Source organism: Oryx dammah, unplaced genomic scaffold (genome assembly GCF_014754425.2).
Source record: "Oryx dammah isolate SB20612 unplaced genomic scaffold, SCBI_Odam_1.1 HiC_scaffold_23, whole genome shotgun sequence".
NCBI lineage: Eukaryota > Metazoa > Chordata > Mammalia > Artiodactyla > Bovidae > Oryx > Oryx dammah.
The window spans coordinates 27894455-27917607 of record NW_024070207.1 but is presented as its reverse complement, the minus strand read 5'-3'; the positions used below and the strand labels follow the sequence as shown (position 1 = coordinate 27917607).

General features: G+C 36.8%; 1 long non-coding RNA gene across 1 annotated transcript; it reads right to left on the bottom strand.

Annotated features, from left to right (window-relative positions):
• Positions 1-1386: 1386 nt before the first annotated feature.
• On the bottom strand, positions 1387-22549 carry LOC120881485. Its single transcript, XR_005725316.1, has 3 exons — positions 22538-22549; positions 17873-17882; positions 1387-1564 (listed from the first exon to the last, which is right to left on the bottom strand). It is a non-coding gene; the product is annotated as an uncharacterized LOC120881485 (long non-coding RNA).
• Positions 22550-23153: the final 604 nt, after the last annotated feature.

The window sequence follows — 23153 nt, the reverse complement described above, 5'->3', positions numbered from 1 at the left end:
ACAAGTCAGTTTTTAACAGATATTATGGCAAAGAATATTCAAAGCAGACTATTTTTATCCTTCCTGGAGAAATTTAAAGAATGAAATGGGAAAGCCTAGTTTTACTGTTAACTTGCCATAATGAAAGAATGAATGATTAGAACAAAAGTTGTTCCTATGATGCTGAGAAAGGTACAGGAAATTAATGATTAGTGATTACAGGGCTAATAAATGGAAATGACCAGAAGAAAATTCCCAGACAAATTCCACAGAGGACTCTCCTGGTATAAAGAAGTGAGCACAACTTATTAGAGTTCTGAAAGAATAAAAAAGCAATTATTTCTTTAAGTAGCATATTTCTCTTTTCCTTTCTATATAGTCTATTTTTATATCTGTCTTGTGGGGTTAGGATTCTTTGGGATGATTTGGATATGGGATAGAGGTGGAACCAGAGTTACTACATGCAGGATTTGTTAGAACTTAAAACTATAGGATGCTTCACAGTAACTGAGCTATAAATCAACATAGTTTTTAGTGTATTTGGAGAGGGAGAAAGTGCAATTTCCAGAGCTGTATTTTAAATACATCCATTTCACAGTAATATGCATGGAAAGTATGTTGAGTGGATGTGGGTTACTTAAATAAGAATCAAACTTGTAGAGAAATTTGTATCTCCCTTTTCTATTCAAGAATTAGTATTCCCCTTTCCCCCACCACCCAGGCTCCTAACACAGACTTCTTTGACATTTTGCATTGCAGGCAGATTCTTTACCAACTGAGCTATCAGGGAAAACCTTAACTCTTCTTACAATGTACCAACTAGGGTACTGTTGATTACATCAGTTCCTTTCAGTTAGTCACTCTCTGAGATTCAGTACACAAAATTAATTTTAAAGTATCCTTCAGAAAGTCCCCAAGGAAGAAATTACATATTATTTATTTTCTAAATAGAGAATGGCATTGGTGTACTTAACCTCAAAGTAAATTTAGGAAGAGAATCACAGGTATCAGCCAGTTCTCTAAATGCACTTTTTAATGTTAGGGGGCTAATAAAATTCTAGAGTTTTGAATTTACACTAGACAAGACAGTCTTTCATCAGATACCTTAAGGGTAGCCAATTGTCTTGGTTTTCCCAGGACTGTCCCAATTTTAAAACACACATTTCTGCATTCCATAAAACTCCAAAGTTTTGAGCAAATTGGTATCGTTGATGAGCCTATGCATGCTGGATGCGTGTGTGCTAAGTCGCTTCAGTCATATCCTACTCTGTGAGACCTTGTGGACTGTAGGCTACCAGGCTCCTCTGTCCATGGGATTCTCCAGGCAAGAATATTGGAGTGGGTTGCCATGCCCTCCTCCAGGGGATCTTTCCGACCCAGGGATCAACCCCCATGTCTTGTTCCTGATCTTAGAGGTAGTGATTTCAGTTTTTCACCAGTGAGTATGATACTAGCTGTAGGTTTGCTATATATGGTCTTCATTATGTTGAGCAATGTTCCCTCTATGCCCTTTCTGGAGAGTTTTTTTTTATCATAAATGGGTGCTGAAATTTGTCAGAGGCTTTTTCTATATCTACTGAGATGACTTTTATTCTTCAATTTGTTATATCACACTGATTTATTTGCAAATGTTGAAAAAACCTTGAATCCCTGGGATGACTCCCACTTGATCATGATATGTGATCCTTTTAATGTATTATTATATTGGCTTCCTGGTATTTTGTTTAAGATTTTTGTATCTATGTTCAGCACTGATATTGGCATGTAATTTTCTTTTTTGTGTTACCTTTTCTGATTTTAGTATCAGGGTGATGGTGGCCTCATTGAGAATGAGTTTGGTCATGCTCCTTCCTCTGCGATATTTTGGAAGAGTTTCAGAATGATAGGTGTTAACTCTTTTCTAAATGTTTGATAGAATTTGCCTATGAAGCCATCTGGTTCTGTACTTTTGTGTGTTCGAAGTTTTAAAGTCAGTTTCTATTTCAATACTTGTGATTGGTCTGTTCATATTTTCTATTTTTTCTTGGCTTAGACTTGGAAGGTTGTACCTTTCTAAGAATTTTTTCATTTACTCTAGATTGCCCATTTTATTGGTGTATAGTTTCTTATAGTAGTCTCTTATCATCCTTTGTATTTCTGTGGAATCTATTTTAACTTTTACTTTTTCATTTCTAATTTTGTTGAGTTGAGTCCTATCCTTTTATTTTTTCCTTGATGAGTCTGGCTAAAGGTTTATCAATTTCAACAACAATTGTTTTTTAATTTGTATGTAGAGATCCTGAATAGTCAAAGCAATCCTGAGAAAGAAAAATGAAGCTGGAGGAATCAGAGTACCTGACTTCACACCATACTACAAAGTCATCAAAATAGTACAGTACTGGCACAAAAACAGAAATAAAGATCAATGGAACTTGATAGAAAGCCAGAAATAAACCCATGAACCTATGATCATTTAATATACAACAAAGGAGGCAAGAGTATACAATGGAAAAAAGATAGTAACTTGAATAAATGGTGCTGGGATAACTGGACAACTACATGTAAAACAAATGAGAACATTCTTTAACACCATACAAAAATAAACCCAAAATGGGTTAAAGATATAAATGTAAGACCAGATACTATAAAACTCTTAGGGGAAAAGATAGGCAGAAGATTCTTTTACATAAATGCAGCAATATATTTTTTGATCTCCTGGAATAATGGAAATAAAAAGAAAACTAAACAAATGGGACCTACATAAACTCTAAACCTTTTGCACAGAAAAGGAAATCATAAACAAAATAAAAGACAACTCACAGAATAGGAGAAAATATTTGTAAACAATGTGACTGACAAGGGATTAATCTCCAAAATTTACAAATTGCTCATGTGGCTCAATATATATACACGTACATATATAAACCAATCAAAAACTGGGCAGAAGAAATAAATAGACATTTTTTTTTCCAAAGAAGATATACAGATAGCCAAGAGGTACATGAAAATATGCTCAATGACATGACTTATTAGAGAAATACAAATCAAAGCTACAATGAGGTATTGCCCCACACCAGTCAGAATGCGTTAGTCCCTCAGTCGTGTCTGACTCTTTGCAACCCCATGGACTGTGGCCCACCAGTCTCCTCTGTCCAAGGAGTTCTCAAGGTAAGAATACTGGAGTGGGTTGCCATGCCCTTCTCGAGGGGATCTTCTCAACCCAGGGATCAAACCTGTGTCTCTAGCATTGCAGGCAGATTCTTTACCGACTGAGCCATTAGGGAAGCCCTCCAGTCAGAATAGCCATCATCAAAAAGTCTACAAACAATAAATGTTGGAGAGAGTATGAGTAACAGGATAACCCTCCTACACTGTTGGTGGGAATGTAAGTTGGTACAACCACTATGGAGAACAGTATTGAAGTTCCTTAAAAACCTAAAAATATAGCTACCATCAGTTCAGTTCAGTTCAGTTGCTCAGTCATGTCCTACTCTTTGTGACCCCATGAATCGCAGCACGCCAGGCCTCCCTGTCCATCACCAACTCCCAGAGTTCACTCAGACTCACGTCCATCAAGTCAATGATGCCATACAGCCATTTTATCATCTGTTGTCCCCTTCTCCTCCTGCCCCCAATCCCTCCCAGCATCAGAGTCTTTTCCAATGAGTCAATTCTTCGCATGAGGTGGCCAATGTACTGGAGTTTCAGCTTTAGCATCATTCCTTCCAAAGAAATCCCAGGGCTGATCTCCTTCAGAACGGACTGGTTGGATCTCCTTGCAGTCCAAGGGACTCTCAAGAGTCTTCTCCAACACCACAGTTCAAAAGCATCAATTCTTCAGCGCTCAGCCTTCTTCACAGTCCAACTCTCACATCCATACATGACCACAGGAAAAAACATAGCCTTGACTAGGCGGACCTTAGTTGGCAAAGTAATGTCTCTGCTTTTGAATATGCTATCCAGGTTGGTCATAACTTTTCTTCCAAGGAGTAAGCGTTTTTTAATTTCATGGCTGCAATCACCATCTGCAGTGATTTTGGAGCACCCCCAAAATAAAGCCTGACACTGTTTCCACTGTTTCCCCATCTATTTCCCATGAAGTGATGGGACCAGATGCCATGATCTTCGTTTTCTGAATGTTGAGCTTTAAGCCAACTTTTTCACTCTCCTCTTTCACTTTCATCAAGAGGCTTTTTAGTTCCTCTTCACTTTCTGCCATAAGGGTGGTGTCATCTGCATATTTGAGGTTATTGATATTTCTCCCGGCAATCCTGATGAACCAGCAACTTCCCTCCTGGGCATATATCTGGAGAAAACCATGGTTTGAAAGGATACATGCATCCCAGTGATCATTGCAGCTTTGTTTACAATAGCCGAGATATGGAAGCAATCTAAATGTCCATCAACTGATGAACAGATAAGGAAGTGACACATATAGAATGGAATATTACTCAGTCATGAGAAAGAATAAAATAATGCCATTTCCAGCAACATGGATGGACCTGGAAATTATCATACTAAGGGAAGTAAGTCAGACAGAGAAAGAGAAATATGATATTGTTTATATAAAAGAAAACTGACACAAAGCAGCTTATTTACAAAATAAAAAAAGATTCATAGACTTAGAGAACAAGCTTATTGCTATCAGGGGGATGCATTGGGGGGATGGATAGATTGGGAGGTTGTGATTCACATACATACACTGGTATTCTTAAAACAGACAAGCAACCACCACAATATTGTAAAGGAATTATCCTCCAATTAAAATAATTAAAATAAATTTTTAAAAAATAATTAATTATAAAAAACAGATAAGCAACAAGTACCTACAATAGAGCACATAGAACTTGGCTTAATATTATGTGACAGCTTGGATGGGAGGGGAGTTTGGCAGAGAATGGATACATGCATATGTATGGCTGAGTCCCTTTGCCATTCACTTGAAACTATCACAACATTGTTAATCAGTTGTATACTCTAATACAAAATAAAAAGCTTTTAAACAACAAGGGAACTATTCAATATCTTGCTTTAAGCCAAAATGGAAAAGAATTTGAAAAAGAATATATATATATATATATATATATGTGAATCACTTTGTTGTACATTTGAAACTAACACAATGTTGTAAATTAATGATACTTCAGTTTAAAAAATTTTAAAACTCATATAAAATATAAAAAATAAAATAGATAACCAACAAGGACCTACTGAATAACACAGGGAAATCTGCTCAATATTCTGTAATAACTTAAATGGGAAAAGAACTTGAAAAAGAATAGATACATGTGTATATACATTATATATATGGAATCATTTTGCTATACACATGAAAGTACTGTAACATTATTTAATTTTTCTGTTCTCCAGTCAATCATTTTATATATTTTTTAAATGGAGGATAATTGCTTTACAATATTGTTCTGGTTTCTGCTGTACAACACAAATCACCCATTACTCTCCTCCTCCCCATATATATATATAAATTTCGTGGTTGCAGTCACCAGATGCCATACACACACACACACACACACACACACATATACCCCTTCCCTCTTCTGCCTCCCTTCCACCCTCCTACTGACATAACATTGTTAATCAACTATACTTAAGTATAAAATAAATTTCTTTAAATGCACAAAGCAGCTCTTAAAAAGAAGAAATGTTTTGATTTGTCTAGTGTATCAGTGGACTTTTCTTGAGCTCAGTTAATTTGCATGGGGCACTGGCAGGTCTAGGGAACATTATAAAGGAAGAGATAGAGCAATAAGCTTAACTTTTACCAAACCTTAGCTATCTGAAGGCCTATGGTTTTGAGAAGAGAACAGTTCTTATCATGAGGTTTTTGTGTTTCTTTTACTACCTAATGTCACATTGACCTAAATCCCATGGAGATGTAGTAGAGTAGAGAAAAGAAAGAAAAGAAAGTGAAGTCACTCAGTCATGTCTGACTCTTTGCGACCCCATTGACTGTAGCCTGCCAGGCTCCTCCATCCATGGGATTTTCCAAGCAAGGGTACTGGAGTGGGTTGCCATTTCCTTCTCCAGGGGATCTTTCCAACCAAGGGATTGAACCTGGGTCTTCCACATTGTGGGCAAATGCTTTACCATATGAGCTACCAGGGAAGAGTGGCAAATTTCAGCATAAAATTTAAAAAAATAAAAACTTCTTTGAAAGCACTCAAAATTGGGAAAGGAGTATATCAAGGCTGTATATTGTCACCCTGCTTATTTAACTTATATGAAGAGTACATCATATGAAATGCTGGGCTGGATGAAGTACAAGCTGGAATCAAGATTGCCAGGAGAAATGTCAATAACCTCAGATACACAGATGACACCACCCTAATGGCCGAAAGAGAAGAGGAATTAGAGAGCCTCTTGATGAAGGTCAAGAGGAGAGTGAAAAAGTTGGCTTAAAACTCAACATTCAAAAAACTAAGATCATGGCATCTTGTCCCAACACTTCATGGTAAATAGATGGGGCAACAATGGAAACAGTGACAGATTTTATTTTATTGGGCTTCAAAATCACTGTGGACAGTGACTGTAGCCATGAAATTAAAAGACACATGTTCCTTGGGAGAAAAGCTATGACAAACCTAGACAGAGTATTAAAAATCAGAGACATCACTTTGCTGACAAAGGTCTGTATAGCCAAAGCTATGTTTTTTCCGTAAGTCAGGTATGGATGAGAGAGTTGGACCATAAAGAAGGCTAAGAGCCAAAGAATTAATGCTTTCAAACTGTGGTGCTGGAGAAGACTCTTGAGAGACTTTTGGACTGCAAGAAAATCAAACCAGTCAATCCTAAAGGAAATCAACCCTGAATATATATTGGAAGGACTGATGTGGAAGCTGAACCTCCAATACTTTGGCCACCTGATGTGAAGAGCTGACTCATTAGAAAAGACCCTGGTACTGTGAAAGATTGAGGACAGAAGGAAAAGTGGGCAACAGAGGATGAGATGATTGGATGGTATCACTGACTCAATGGGCATGAGTTTGAGCAAACTCAGAGGTAGTGAAGTACAGGGAAGCCTGGCATTCTGCAGTTCATGGGGTTGGGACATGACTTAGCAACTGAACAACAACAAATCACTTATAAAAGAGATTGCAAACTGGTAGCAATAAGGGTAAATCTAGGACACAGAATTGTTTTGGACCACATGTGTTTTAACAAATGGTTAAGTAAGCAAAAAGGAAAGTTGTGGTTGCTGATGGAACACTTCTGTATCTTGATCATGGAGGTGGTTACATGAATGGACATGTGAGAAAATTACATTAAACTATAAACACACATATATAGATGCCTAAATGAGGGCATGTAAAAGTGGTAAAATATAAATAAGCTTTCTGGATTTTAGTAGTGTCAATTTCCATGTTTTGATATCATATTTTAGTTATGCAAAACATTGTCATTGAGAGTATTGGATGAAGGTTACATGGGGCCTCCCTGTACATTCATCTATAACTTCCTGTGAACCTACAATTATTTCAAAATTAAAAAAAGAAATTAAAATCTCTGTTGCAGAAAAGAATTGAAATACCAACTGATATACTACCTCTGCTGCTGCTGCTGCTGCTAAGTCACTTCAGTCATGTCCAACTCTGTGTGACCCCATAGACAGCAGCCCAATAGGCTCCCCTGTCCCTGGGATTCTCCAGGCAAGAACACTGGAGTGGGTTGCCATTTCCTTCTCCAAATACTACCTCTACCCATCTGGATACTAAATTTTTCCATTCTATCCAAAATGTTTCCTAGCCTCCACCAAAGTTCTACATTGAGAATCAAGCAAAACACTATAAAAACAAGAAACAAAATACTCAACATCTTAAGTATTAATTTGAAAATTCACTGTTCTAAGTGAGAGAATCTGCATATATTTTTATAGAATATATGCTCTTTCTGAAAAATCATAAGAAAAGTAAGCTTGGTGGGAGCATCACACAGATAAGAAAATCTGAGACCTAGGAAGAAAAATCCTCAATTAACCAAATGAATCTAGTGTTCCTCATTGGGATGCCAGATAAAAATGGACTCAATGTCCTGTTATCTTTTCTATTACTACCTGTCAAGGACACGTATCAATGAGACCTAAACAGGAGTTACACTCTTTTTTTTTTTAAAAACACTGCTTAACCTCCTGCCTTTGAGATGAAAGACCCTATGTTGCCAATAGTTGTTTCTATAGCTTGGGGTACAAAAGTCCTGTAGAACAGAGATATGCAAGACTCCTCAAAAGACGTTGGTGATGTGAAGGGAAGTGAAAGCACTAAGATTTCCAAAGTGAATTCTTAAAAAGCAGATCCAGAAAAAAATATTCAAGTGGGATCTCCCATGTTCCTATTGTAATGCTGCAAATCTTACAGCCAAGATTTCAAAATTTATCTGTATCTTCAACAAATAACTTTTGAAGGACTATCATCTACCAGGCAATGTTTTAAGCACTGGTAATAAAGCAGTGAAAAGAGTTAACAATAATTCTTGCTCTTATGGAGCTTACATTCTAACATATATATATATATATATATATATATATATATATGTGGGTGGGTGTGCACTTGTGCACATGTTCATGCAAATATAGCTGGGAGAGGAACAGTTTGATAGACCATGAATAATGAGATAAGTAAAATATGTAGTATATTAAATCATGATAAATGTTCTTGAGCAAAATGGAATAGTGAAGGAGACAGAAAGTATCTGAAGCATGGTAAAGAGGCAAGCAAGTTTAATTTTATAGGCTTCTTAGTAAAGTGCTCAGGACAGGCTTTATATATCAGGAAGAAATTTTTGTGTAAAAAATGAAGGTGAAGGGATGAGGCATGTTAACAACTAAGGGAAGCACATTCTAGATATAGCAAGTGTAAAGACCCTGATGTGTGATTTGTCTGGTGTGATGCAGGTACAGAAAGAATATCACTGTGGCTCTATTTAAGTAATGAGAGGACAGTAGTAAAAGATGGAGTCAGAGAGATAATGGGGATTTGTGAGGTTAATTGTATCCATTCAGGTCCAGTTTCCAGAGCAGACAAAAAGTATCCAAAACTGTAAGTCAGTTTTTTCCTTGTGATGAGAACTAGAATTTACTCTCTTAACAACTTTATGTATGACATATAGCAGTGTTAATTTGCAAATTAAATTATATATATGTATTTATAAATAGTATATGTATATATATTTATAAATCTCCATAAACAGTAAAGGTTGGAGGCATATGTGTAGTCTTGGTTAAAGAAAATTTAGTCATATGTCACCATATCTCCTAGAGCCCCTATACTGTGTTTCTAGTTGAGGGGGAAGTGGGGTTCATTTACCTGTACCAGAAAACAGAATTTGGGTCTTCAGAAAGATTCTCTTTTTTTCATGTTTAGTTATAGCATAGAAGCAATCTAATCCCTATTGTACTGTATCTGAAATTTAAATGAGTCATAACAGAATGACCTTATATTTAAAAGAAGCTCCCTTCTCCCCACTCCTTTGGACAAAATTTTTCTAGAAAACCTTGCACTTCTATCACAGTATAATTTTTTGTCTCAGTTTTTTTTTTTTTTTTGCCACACTGGTGTCAGACATTTTGCCAGATGAATAGTGGGAGGGATCACCTGGTATGAATGTTGCCTCATCCTCAACTTGTATGTTGCTCTCTCCCTTGTAGCACTAATCTAGAGGAAGTCTGCTTGGCTCCCAGGACCTGAGAGCCTGAAATCTCCACCCCTACCCTACTCCAGCCCCTGCCTGAGAGAAAGAGGCAGAGAACCCTACCATCCTGGTTAGCTCACTTTGGCTCAGGACAGGGACTTTCACATAGGAATATAGCTGATAATTTCCAGACCTGACACTACAGATTAGATTAATGGGAAATTCACCCACTTCAGACTGGGGCTTGCCAATCTGTCTCTGCAGGGGAATCTGATCTTTCTCAGTATTAGGGAATATGCAGTAACACCTAGCAGCAGCAATACTCAGCAGCACAAAGCAACATCTTAGACAGGCAGCAAACAGTGGTTCAACTGAGTGGTCTGGGAGAAAATGTTAGTCAGCTAGTTGCAGCTAAAGAATTTGTGTGGGGGTACAAAGGTGGTTTCCTCAGCATTCGGGCTCCTACTGCTATAAACAAACAGAACCTTATGGGGCCTCCTGGGACTGAACCCCTCCGCCAAGTTCTCTGCCTGCCTCTTGTTTGTATGAAAACATAAGTTTCCAAGGCCTTCCCAGAGTTCCAAATGATACATTTAATCAGAGCAATGAGAAATGGCTCTCATTCAAGCAAAGGAACAACGGGAACAAAGGAAAACAGTTAAGCAAGACAAAATAATAATAGTTGAGCCATTAAACACAGTCAAGGACCTTTAGTTCCTCCTCAAGAGCTATAGGTAATATTCTGAGCCATGTCCTTTGAGCTGTTTGGCAGATCATAAAAGCTCCAACAGATGGAAGGGGTTAACTGCATGCTGACCACAAACACATGTAGATGCCAGACCAGTTGGAACAAGAAGGTCTATTTTGTTGATTCTCAATTACATCACCAACAACTAATCAGAAGAATTAGGAGTTCTGGTATTTTGAGCATTAACTGCCTAGACTCCTAGTTTGGTGCCTGTAATAAATGCTGCAGTAAATGTTTCACCACAATTGTTGTCAGTAGATTGGCTTTACTCTGTGAGAATGAACAGACTCATATTTGGTTCAGTAACACTTTGTGGAAATGAAAACCCCAGGGCTGTTTTGATGAAAGGTAATTTTTCCAGTAGTCATGTATGGATGTGAGAGTTGGACTATAAAGAAAGCTGAGCATTGAAGAGTTGATGCTTTTGAACTGTGGTGTTGTTGAAGACTCTTGACAGTCCCTTGGACTGCAAGGAGATCCAATCAGTCCATCCTAAAGGAAATCAGTCCTGAATATTCATTGGAAGGACTGGTGCTGAAGCTGAAGCTCCAATACTTTGGCCACCTGATGCAAAAAACTGGCTCATTTGAAAAGACCTTGATGCTGGGAAAGATTGAAGGCAGGAGGAGAAGGGGACACCAGAGGATGAGATGGCTGGATGGCATCACCAACTCCATGGACATGAGTTTGAGTAAACTCTGGGAGTTGGTGATGGACAGGGAGGCCTGGTGTGCTGCAGTCCCTGGGGTCACAAAGAGTCGGATACGACTGAGTGACTGAACTGAACTGAACAGGTTCGGTACACCCACATAAAGAGAGTAAATTCACAAGATTTATTACTTACAAAAATCTCAGAATGATGGGGAAGCTAGGAGGAAATGGAGAGGAAATAAGCCAGGGGAAAGGGAGTCTCCCATCCCACATCAACAATAAACAGGAAATGGAGAGGAGGGTAGCAATCACCTTTTACTTATAAGGTAGTTGGAACAAAGATCACTAACTTTTGGGGGGCTCAACCCTAAATGGTTATTTAAACGTGCCTCGGGAAAATCAAAGCAGGAATATGTGATCGGAATCCTGAGCTTAGGTCCTTTCTAAATGCCAGGTTCTGGGTGTGAGCAGGGTTGTCATACTGTTAAATGCGTAGGCAACAACTTAATATAGCTGTTTTCTTATCACAGCAATTTGCTCCTGATAATGTCGTTATCGGATTTTCAAAAATTACTAATTTGATCTCTTTTTTATTTTCTACTTGTTGGTCGCTTTGGATAGCTTGTGTCTTTCTCAGAACTTTCCTATTTGATTTAAATGATCTAAATTTCTGGAATGCAGTTGTTTAAACCATTCCTTCATATCCATTTTACTTCTGTAAGGTCATTGCAGCAGTGAATGTCCCCTCTTTCATTCTTGATTTTAGTAATTGGGTATGAGTCAAGTTCTTTCTCCCTTCTTTTGGTCAGTCTATGTAAAGTGTATAAATTTTGTAAAGCCAAATTTTGGTTTGATTGATTATATTTTCTATTTCATTTATTCCCACTCAAATATTTATTATTTCCTTCCTTTTCCATGCTTTTGCTTAAGTTTGATTTTCTTTGTTTCCTTAAGATGGAAGGTTAGATTATTTATTTCATATCTTTCTTCATTTTTATGTGTTTACAATTATAATTTTCCCTCTAAACTATTTTAGCTGCATTTCAGAAGTTTTGGGTTGTCATGTTTTCATTTTTACTTTCCTCAAGTTCTTTTCTAATTTTTCTCTTGATTTTTCCTTTGATTAATTGGCTATTTAGAAGTAGCTTTTCAATTTTCTACATATTTGTAATTTTCCCTAAGTTTTTGTTGTTGACTTATAATTTAGTTTCATTGTTGGCTGGAGAACATATTTCATTGATTTCAAATCATTTAAATTATTTTCAGGATAATATTAGAGTCTAGCATATGTCTATCCTTTAGAAAGTTTCATGTGGCCTGAGAAGAATGTGTATACTGCTGTTATTGGGCAGAACATTGAATAAATATCTGTTAGTGTTGTTCAAGTCTTCTATTTCTTGGTTGATCTTCAGCCTAGTTTTCCACCCATTATTATGGAATTCTCCAACTACTATTGTTGATGTTTCTATTTATTCCTTCAATTCTGTCAGTTTTCCTTTCATGTATTTGGGGATTTTGTTGTTAGGTACATAATATGTTCATAATAATATTTTATTGATGGATCGATTCTTTTATCATTATATAATGTCATTAACTTTCTGTTTTCAAATCAATTTTGATTGGTATTAGTTTAGCCATTCTAGCTCTCTTATAAAGTCTTCACAGTACATATCTTTCTATTATTTTTGTTTTAACATATTTTTTAAAACTTATGTTTCTTTCAGCATTTATCCATTCTATCAATATCTTCTTTTTAAATGGACTTAATATTCTATTTATGCCTAATGTAGTTACTGATAAAGTAGGATTCACTTCTGTCATTTTCTATTAGTTTCTACGTGTTTTACATCTTTGGTTTCTCTGTTCTTATATTCTTGCCCAATTTATGTTAGACAGTTTCTAGTTTATCTTTTTAATTCCTTTGAATATCATCCCCCTTCTCTGTACTTTTATTGCAGTACAAATTACATATATATATATATACACACACACACATATATACAAAAACTTATGTAAAAAATCCATCAATATATTGTATAATGATTATTTCATGAAATTGTTTTTAAAAGTTGCAAGAGAAGAAAAATAGTACCAGCAAAACATATGTGTATGTTGTCTAATTTACCTATGTAGTTACCTATACAATTTCACTTTATTTCTTCATATAGTTCTTAGTTAAAGCCCATTGTCCTTTCATTGCAGCCTGAAGAATTCGCTATAGCACTTCTGGTAAGGCAGCTCTGCTAGTGACAGATTCTTTCCGCTTTTGTTTACCAGGAAATGTATTAATTTCTATTCATTTTTGAAAGAAATTTAAGCTGGGTATAGAATTCTTGACTAAAAATCTTTTCCTTTAAATACCTTGAATATTATGCAACTGCCTTATTTCATTGTTCAGTCACTAAGTTGTGTCTGACTCTTTGCAACCCCATGACCTGCAGCACACCAAGAGTCCCTGTCCTTCACTATTCCCCATAGTATGCTCAAACTCATGTCTATTGACTTGATGATGCCATCCAACCATTTCATCCTCTGTCATCGTCCACCTCTCCTCCTGCCTTCAATCTTTCCTGGCATCAGAGTCATTTCAAATGAGTCAGGTCTTTGCATCACGTGGCCAAAGTACTGGAGCTTCAGCTTCAGCATCAGTCCTTCCAATGAATATTCAGGGTTGATTTCCTTTAGGATTGACTGGTTGGATCTGCCTTCTGGTCTCCATGTTTTCTCATAAGAATTCACCTGCTAATCTTATTAAAGGATCTATTTCACATGATAGTTTTTTCTCTTGCTACTTTCAAGATTTTCTCTTCATCTATGATTTTCATTAATCTGTGATGTGTCTAGGTGTGGATCTATAAGTTTTTTTTTTTTTTCCCTTAGAGATCATTAAGCTTCTGGAATATGTGACTTAATATTTTACTTAAAATTTGGGAATTTTTCATACATTTTTCTTTAAGTATTTTTTCTGTCCTGTTCAATTTATTTTTTCCTTCTGTGAATCACCTGTATGTACTTTAGTACACTTGATGATATCCCACAGGTTTCTGAGGCTCCCTTCATTCCTGAAATATTTTTTTTCCTCTTTTATCTTCAGACTGCATACTCTCTATTGGCCAATTTTCAAGTTTGATGATTTTTTATCTGCCAGTTCATTTCTATTTTTAAACTCCTCTAGCACATTTTTATTTCAACTCCAGAATGTATCATTTATTCTTTTATCTATAATATCTATCTTTTATTGATATTTTCTATCTGGTAATATTTTGCTCCCATACTTAACCTTGAATTCTTTAGACATGATTTCCTTTAGTTCTTTGAAAATATTTATAATAGTTGATATAGTCTTATTTACTTAGTACAAAATCTGGGTCCCTCAGGGACTTTTCCTACTGACTACTTTTTTCCTTTTTTATGTAACATACTTTCCTGTTTCTTTAAGGGTTTTTTACTTATTGGCTGAAAACTAGATATTTTAGATAATATATTATTACAAGCCTATATCAAGTTCTTCCACCCCCCAAAAAAATTTGTTGTTGTTGCTGGTTTGTTCTTGTTTTTTACTTTCTTACTGCTGCTTATTAGCTAAGCAACAATATTGGGCTACTAAAGCATATTATGTATTCCTGGCAGTGGGTAGCCATTGAGTGCCCTGCCAGTTTTTCTGTAAATTTCCTTTTTTATTTTTAAGTGTGGGTTTCTTAAAGACCACACTTGTCTCAGTAAAATTTAGCAGTGAAGCAAGAATTAATCATATTTGCTTAAATGCCTTTCCCTTATATCTTTTACTTTTTTCCCAAGGGGATGTATCTGAGAAAGAGCACTCATAAACTTCAGGAAGTTTTCAAGACACTTAAATTTCACTTCCTGCTTGCATAGGGTCTCAAGATCATCCAGAGGTGAGTGACTGAGAAATTTTTCCTTCATAGGATTTTACAAGGTATGTGCAGAGCTTTCTGCATAAGTGAATCCTACTAGATTGCCAGAAATATGTCAGAGCTTCCTAACGTTCTCTATCATTATTAGTTTTCCAGTACATCCTTTTAAACTCCTGTCGAGGTTCTACTTTGCCCCATCAGAAATCAGTCAGGCAGCCAAGAGGTTTCCAGATTTTGTTACTGTTTGGATAACTGAATCAAATAAAACAGTAACTAGAATTTGAGAATGCTGACTTTCCAGGGAGCAATAATTTTGTATGAAATATTTATTTTGCTCTAGGGATGGTGCTTTTAAGAGAACTTCAAAAGAGGTCGGGTCTCTCCATTGTCTGAAGCTTTTGGCTACTGCACCAGTTAGCCTAGGAAGGATAAGTAAAAGAAATAGACATAAATTAAAATGTCAGATCTTGCTGTCTTACTGAGAGTCAATAGTTTATATTGGATAGACCATGTCTGTTTGTTCTGTGGCTTTGGTTAATTGTCAGAGTTAAGAAATAGTCTTCTTTCATTTGTTTTAGCCATATTTTCATTTTTTTAGATGAGAACAAGTACATCAAGGTTTTTACTTAACTATTTTGAAAGTTGATTAATAAAGTGAATTTTTAACTGAGTAAAATATTTGAATAGAGAACCACTCTGCTGTCTTTGAACTCTGAGATTCCATTCTTCTGTGACTTTGAATATACTCCTGTGAAAATAAATTTTGCAATCTACAGAAAACCTCCTTCCATATACATAAGGCTGGGGAATTGTTTGTATTAACTTATAAAAGAATGAATATAAATGTTTTCCATTTTGGACAAAACTATTTTGGGATTGTGATGAAAATAATCTTCATTTAAATGAATTTACCTTTTTTAAACTACCATTATGATTCTGCCAATATGATGTTTAAAACTTTGAAGAGAATAATTAATCATTGCTGCACATGATGCTAGATTTAGAATCATAGAAACAAAACACTGTACCACATTTATGCATATAGATAGACAGAAGGGAAATTAATACACAATAACCTATGAGGGATAAACAGGAGGTCAGAGAAGATATTTAGTTCCACATACAAGATGGAGAAAAGGATATTTTTCACTTAGTGATAAAATATAATTTGAATTTAATGGAAATAGAGTATGTTTATCTGACCAAAAACAGAAAAGTAAAAGTAAAAAAGAGATATAATATTAATTTTGATGTCCTTTTTTATTATTTATTGAAGTATAGTTGCTGTGAAATATTGTATAAGTTACAGGTGTATAATATAGTGACTCACAATTTGTAATGTTTATACTCCATCGAATTGATGCTTTTGAACTGTGGTGTTGGAGAAGACTCTTGAGAGTCCCTTGGACTGCAAGGAGATCCATTCTGAAAGAGATCAGCCCTGGGATTTCTTTGGAGGGAATGATGCTGAAGTTGAAACTCCAGTACTTTAGCCACCTCATGCGAAGAGTTGACTCATTGGAAAAGACTCTGATGCTGGGAGGGATTGGGGGCAGGAAGAGAAGGGGACGACAGAGGATGAGATGGCTGGATGGCATCACTGACTCGATGCACATGAGTCTGAGTGAACTCCGGGAGTTGGTGATGGACAGGGAGGCCTGGCGTGCTGCGATTCATGGGGTCACAAAGAGTCCGACACGACTGAGTGACTGAACTGAACTGAACTGAACTGATAATTATAAAACATTGGCTATATTCCTGATGTTGTACAATATATCCTGTAGCTTATTTTCTACCTAATAGTTTATATCCCTACCCCTATATTGCCCTTCCTCCCTTTCCTCTCCCCACTGGTAACCACTGATTTGTTCTCTATGTATGTGAATTTCCTTCTTTTTAGTTATATTCAATAGTATTTTGTAATTTTTTACAATCCACATGTAAGTGATATCATACAGTATTTATCTTTCTCTTTTTGACTTATAACACTAGCACAATACCCTCCAAGTCCATCCATGTTTCTGTAAATGGCAGAGTTTTGTTTCTCTCTATGGCTTAGTACTAATCCATGGTGTATGTATGTAAGTACATATATATACTACATCTTTTTTATTCATTCATTTGTTTATGGACACTTAGGGTGCTTCCATATCTTGGCAGTTGTAAATATTGCTGCTGTGAATACAGCATGGGGAGCATGAATGGTTTCAAATTAATATTTATGCTTTTTTTTTCATATATCCAGGAGTGTAATTGTTGGGTCATATGGTAGTTCTATTTTTAGTTTTCTGAAAAACCTATCTTCCACAATGACTGCACTTATTTATAGTCTTACCAAAAGTGAAGGAGGGTTCTTGTTTCTCCACACCCTCACCAACATGTTATTTGTGTTCTTTCTGATAGCCATTCTGACAGGTGTGAGGTAATATTTCATTGTGGTTTTGATTTGCATTTTCCTGATGATTAGCAATTTTGAACATTTTTTCATGTCTCTGGTGGCCATCTGCATTTTTTCTAGGGAAAAATGCCCATTCAGTTCTTCTGCCCATTTTTAAAATGGGTTGTTTGTTTTTCTAAATACTAATTTATATGAGCTGTTTGTATACTATGTAAATTGACCCCTTGTTGATCGCATTATTTGCAAATATTTTCTCACATTCCATAGGTTGTCTTTTTGTTTTGTTTATAACTCTGTTTTTTATAAAGCCAAAAGTATTGTGTATAAAGTTAAAAGCCAAAGTAATAGGGCCTAGGATGTAGCTGAATGGAATTCTTGCATGTATTGATCAAAAACAAACCCTCCTCAAGAAATAAAACATAGATGAATCAAATTACTATAAGAATATCATTATGAAAAGACAGCCTTCTGAATACTGAACGAATTCTATACAAAAAGTAAAGTTTTTACATTGATGAAGTTGATAAAATACTCTCCAAAAACGATTAAATATTTTCAAATCCACTTCAATCAATTTCCCTCAACACCATTTCAAACATCACATGGTCTGTTCAGAGTCTTTTGATGCCGCATGGACATTTTGTTGGAAAAGTAGTGTGTGCATTTATGCGTATATGTGTGAGTATGTATAATGGTCCTTGTAATGTAGTGACTTTAGTCCTGTCAGCTAATAATCCACTCAGGAGTTTATGTGATTCCACTCCATTGAACTATATAACCCACTTTAGAGCTTGGCTAGCAACTCAGCTCTTTTCTAGAGAAAAAGATGCTGAGAATTCATACAGCAGTGCACTCTATCAAGAAAGCCTCCTTCCCTTGGGATCTTTATAAAGCAAATTATTAGTAGCTCTATATCTACCACCACTAATGAATCCAAAATGGGAGAGAAAAGAGTACTCTATGAAATTCTCACACTTCAAGACAAACTGTGATACACAGTTATGGAATTATGACCATACGTGTCAGCACCAGAAGGTATGTCTGAAATAGTTATTGGCCAACATTCTCAATATGTTTTATCTTTCCAATTCACCTATATCGTTAGAATCAGTTCTATTCAGTCACTCAGTCGTGTCTGACCCTTTGCGATCCCATGGATCACAGCACACCACGCCTCCCTGTCCATCACCAACTCCCAGAATCCATCCAAACCCATGTCCATTGAATCAGTGATGTCATCCAACCATCTCATCCTCTGTCATCCCCTACTCCTCCTGCCCTCAATCATTTGCATTATCAGGGTCTTTTCAAATGAGTCAGCTCTTCACATGAGGTGGCCAAAGTATTGGAGTTTCAGCTTCAACATCAGTCCTTCCAGTGAACACCCAGGACTGATTTCCTTAGGGATGGACTGGTTGGATCTCCTTGCAGTCCAAGGGATTCTCAACATTCTTCTCCAACCCCACAGTTCAAAAGCATCAATTCTTCGGCACTCAGCCCACTTTATAGTCCAACTCTCACATCCATACATGACCACTGGAAAAACCATAGCCTTAATTAGATGGACCTTTGTTGACAAAGTAATGTGTCTGCTTTTTAATATGCTGTCTAGGTTGGTCATAACTTTGCTTCCAAGCAGTAAGCGTCTTTTAATTTCATGGATGTAATCACCATCTGCAGTGATTTTGGAGCCCCCCAAAAATATAGTCAGCCACTGTTTCCACTGTTTCCCCAACTATTTGCCATGAAGTGATGGGACAAGATGCAATCATCTTAGTTTTCTGAATGTTGAGTTTTAAGCCAACATTTTCACTCTCCTCTTTCACTTTCATCAAGAGGCTCCTTAGCTCTTCTTCCCTTTCTGCCATAAGGGTGGCATCATCTACATATCTGAGGTTATTGATATTTCTCCCAGTAATCTTGATTCTGGCTTGTTCTTCTTCCAGCCCAGCATTTCTCATGATGAACTCTGCATAAAAGTTAAATAGGCAGGATGACACTATACAGCCTTGATGTACTCCTTTTCCTATGTGGAACCAGTCTGTTGTTCCATGTCCAGTTCTAACTGTTGCTTCCTGACCTGCATACAGGTTTCTCAAGGGGCAGGTGAGGTGGTCTGGTATTCCCATCTCTTTCAGAATTTTCCACAGTTTATTGTGATCCACACAGTCAAAGGCTTTGGCCTAGTCAATAAAGCAGAAATAGATGTTTTTTCTGGAACTCTCTTGATTTTACCATGATCCAGCAGATGTTGGCAAATTGATCTCTTGTTCCTCTGCCTTTTCTAAAACAAGCTTGAACATCAGGAAGTTCATGGTTCACGTATTGCTGAAGCCTGGCTTGGAGAATTTGAGCATTACTTTACTAGCATGTGAGATGAGTGCAATTGTGCGGTAGTTTGAGCATTCATTGGCATTGCCTTTCTTTGGGATTGGAATGAAAACTGACCTTTTCCAGTCCTGTGGCCACTACTGAGTTTTCCAAATTTGCTGGCATGTTGAGTGTAGCAGTTTCACAGCATCATCTTTCAGGATTTGAAATAGCTCAACTGGAATTCCATCACCTCCACTAGCTTTTTTCGTAGTGATGCTTTCTAAGGCCCACTTGACTTCACGTTCCAGGATGTCTGGCTCTAGGTAAGTGATCACACCATTGTGATTATCTGAGTCATGAAGATTTTTTTGTACAGTTCTTCTGTGTATTCTTGCTACCTCTTCTTAATATTTTCTGCTTCTGTTAGGTCCATACCATTTCTGTCTTTTATTGAGCCCATCTTTGCATGAAATGTTCCCTTGGTATCTCTAATTTTCTTGAAGAGATCTCTAGTCTTTCCCATTCTGTTGTTTTCCTCTATTTCTTTGCATTGATCACTAAGAAAGGCTTTCTTACCTCTTCTTGCTATTCTTTGGAACTCTGCATTCAGATGCTTATATCTTTCCTTTTCTCCTTTGCTTTTCGCTTCTTTTCTTTTCACAGCTATTTGTAAGGCCTCCCCAGACAGCCGTTTTGCTTTTGTGCATTTCTTTTCCATGGGGATAGTCTTGATCCCTGTCTCCTGTACAATGTCATGAACCTTCGTCCATAGTTCATCAGGTACTCTATCTATCAAATCTAGACTCTTAAATCTATTTCTCACTTCCACTGTATAATCATAAGGAATTTTATTTAGGTCATACCTGAATGGTCTAGCGGTTTTCCCTGCTTTCTTCAATTTAAGTCTGAATTTGGTAATAAGGAGTTCATGATCTGAGCCACAGTCAGCTCCCGGTTTTGTTTTTGTTGACTGTATAGAGCTTCCCCATCTTTGCCTGCAAAGAATATAATCAATCTGATTTCGGTGTTGACCATCTGGTGATGGTCATGTGTAGTCTTCTCTTGTGTTTGGAAGAGGGTGTTTGCTATGACCAGTGCATTCTCTTGGCAAAATTCTGTTAGCCTTTGCCCTGCTTCATTCCGTATTCCAAGGCCAAATTTGCCTGTTACTCCAGGTGTTTCTTGACTTCCTACTTTTGCATTCCGGTCCCTTATAATGAAAAGGACATCTTTTTTGGGTGTTTGTTCTAAAATATCTTGTAGGTCTTCATAGAGCCATTCAACTTCAGCTTCTTCAGCATTACTGGTTGGGGCATAGACTTGGATTACTGTGATATTGAATGGTTTGCTTTGGAAACTAACAGAGATCATTCTGTCTTTTTTGAGATTGCTTCCAAGTACTACATTTCGGACTCTTTTGTTGACCATGATGACTACTCCATTTTTTTTTTAAGGGATTCCTGCCTGCAGTAGTAGATATAATGGTCATCTGAGTTGAATTCACCAATTCCAGTCCATTTTAGTTCACTGATTCCTAGAATGTCGATGTTCACTCTTGCCATCTCCTGTTTTTTTTACCACTTCCAATTTGCCTTGATTCATGGACTTGACATTCCAGGTTCCTATGCAATATTGTTCTTTACAGCATTGGATATAGCTTCTACCACCAGTCACATCCACAACTGGGTATTGTTTTTGCTTTGGCTCCATCTCTTCATTCTTTCTGGAGTTATTTTTCCACTGATCTCCAGTAGCATATTGGGCACTGACCGACCTGGGCAATTCCTCTTACAGTATCCTATCATTCTGCCTTTTCATACTGTTCATGGGCTTCTCAAGGCAAGAATATTAATTTAGCTATTCATTTTTGGTTATTTATTTCAAATGAATTGGAAGCAAGGGCTTGACATATATCTGTGCATCAATGTTAGTGGCAGTCTTATTTAGTCAAAATGGGAAAATGATGCACATGTCCACTGACAGATAATAAACTAAACATGATATACATAGAATGGAATATTATTCAGTCTTAAAAGAAAAGACTGAAGTTCTGATATAATGCTACAACCTAAATAAACCTTAACCATGAAATAAGCCAAACCCAAGAGGCCAGGTATACAATTTTTCTCATATAAGGTACCTTATGTAGTCAAATTCATAAAGACAGTTGATATTTGTCAGCACCTGGGTGAAGGAATTTAGGAGGAGTTAATACTGTGTGTGGTAGTCCAAGGGGTTGCAAAGAGTCAGACACAACTGAGTAACTGAACTAATACTTAATGGACATGGAGTTTCAGTGTGGAAAGTTGATAAAGTTTGAGAGTGATGATGAAATGAAAGCAGTTAATGCCACTGAGTGATAAAATTAAAATTGTTTAAATGGTGAATTATATTATATATATTTTACCAGAATAAAAAAATCTAGTAAAATGGGTTTGTCATTATTATATCAACAAAACAGTATGAAGTCCATAATAAAAATGTTTTTAAAATTATACTTGTCATTACTGCTACTACCATTACTATTATTCTGTACTATTAGAAAAATTTTGCATATTTATTGCTTAGCACATAATTCAACTTGTCCAGAATCTCTTCTATCATTCACAGCATTTGAGAGTCAGACTCCCTGTAACTGTGTGTCTCCCTAGGCCCTCAACCATGACTAGTTGGACTGGGAGTAAACAGATGATCTAGTCTGAGCCAATTACATTCTCACTTCCAGGAACCAACAAGAGAAACAGAGAGATACTCAGCCAGAGTTACCAAATGACCAGAATCAAAGTATGGAAACTATGAGACCTATATATTGTTCCCTGCAGATGAACACGGAGAAGGCAATGACATCCCATTCCAGTACTCTTGCCTGGAAAATCCCATGGATGGAGGAGCCTGGTGGGCTACAGTCCATGGGGTCGCTAAGAGTTGGATACGACTGAGCGACTTCACTTTCACTTTTCACTGTCATGCATTGGAGAAGGAAATGGCAACCCACTCCAGTGTTCTTGCCTGGAGAATCCCAGGGACGGGGGAGCCTGGTGGGCTGCCATCTATGGGGTCGCACAGAGTCGGACATGACTGAAGCAACTTAGCAGCAGCAGCAGATGAACAAGCAAAGAAAACTAACCTACAGGAAGAATTCTTTTTCTCAAAATATTATCATATCCCTAATCTTAGATGTATAAGACAACTTCATATTTACATCTCTATAGATATATCTATATCTTTAGATTTAAAATCCTTCCCCAGTCTGGCACTAAACACTAAATCTCCAAGTTAACATGAAAAAAGAAAACCATTTTGAATAATGGTGTGAGTGGAGGCAAATGCAATATCCTATGAGTATACCCCTGTTAATGCTATTTGGCTAATTCTTCACATAATTTATCACTGCATTTGCCAACACCAAAGATGCAGTTGTTGTTTAGTCACTCGGTCATTTCTGACTATTTGTGGACTGCAGCCGGCCAGGCTTCCCTGCCCTCCACTATCTCCCAGAGTTTGCTCAGAGTCATGTTCGTTGAGTCACTGATGCCATCCAACCATCTTATCCTCTACCGCCCCC